Source organism: Rhinoderma darwinii, chromosome 1 (assembly GCF_050947455.1).
Source record: "Rhinoderma darwinii isolate aRhiDar2 chromosome 1, aRhiDar2.hap1, whole genome shotgun sequence".
Classification (NCBI taxonomy): Eukaryota; Metazoa; Chordata; class Amphibia; order Anura; family Rhinodermatidae; genus Rhinoderma; species Rhinoderma darwinii.
The window spans coordinates 573,714,930-573,715,837 of NC_134687.1; positions in this window are offsets into that span (position 1 = coordinate 573,714,930).

The following is a 908-nucleotide window of genomic DNA, read 5'->3' on the forward strand; positions in this document are numbered from 1 at the left end:
TATACCCTGATGCACTCTCACACAGCTTATACATATTCACGCCATACCTTGCCCTCCTACCCGGCAGGTACTGGTGGAATTGAACCCTCCCTTTAAAATGTACCAAGGACTCATCAAAAGAAATACACTTCTCTGGGTTGTATGCTTGGGAAAACCGGGCACTGAAACGGTCTAATAGGGGTCTCCGTTTATACAAACGGTCAAAACTGGGGTCATCTCGGGGTGGGCACGGTTCATTATGAGTATAATGTAAGAAGCGAAGTATTGCCTCATTTTTATTTTATTTTTTCGTTTCCAGCTCAGTTCTGAAGTTGCTTTAAGGGGCCCATATATTAGACACCCTTATCAAACACCCCATTTCAGAAACTATACCCCTCAAAGTGTTCACAACAGCATATAGAAAGTTTACTAACCCTTTAGGTGTTTCACAGGAATTTAGAGCAAAGTAGAGTTGACATTTAATTAATTTAATTTATTAGGCACCATGTCCGGTTTGAAGAGGTCTTGTGGTGCTAAAACAGTGGAAACCCCCCAAAAGTGACCCTTTTTTGGAAACTAGAGACCTTGAGTAATTAATTGTCGTTTTCTTGGGGTGCATGCGACTTTTTGATCAGTTTTTATTCTATTTTAAGTGGCGCGGTGACTAAAAAAACAGCAATTTTACTATTGTTTTTTATTCTATTTTTTTTTTACAGCGTTCACCATGCGCTATAAATGACATATTCACTTTATTCTGCGGGGCGATACGATTATGGCGATACCAGATGTTTATAGTTTTATTTTATGTCTTATGGCGTTTGCACAATAAAATACATTTTGTAAAATATAATTTATTTTTTGTGTTACCTTATTCTAAGAGCCATAACTGTTTTATTTTTCCATCAGGAAAGTCGTGCGAGGACTTATTT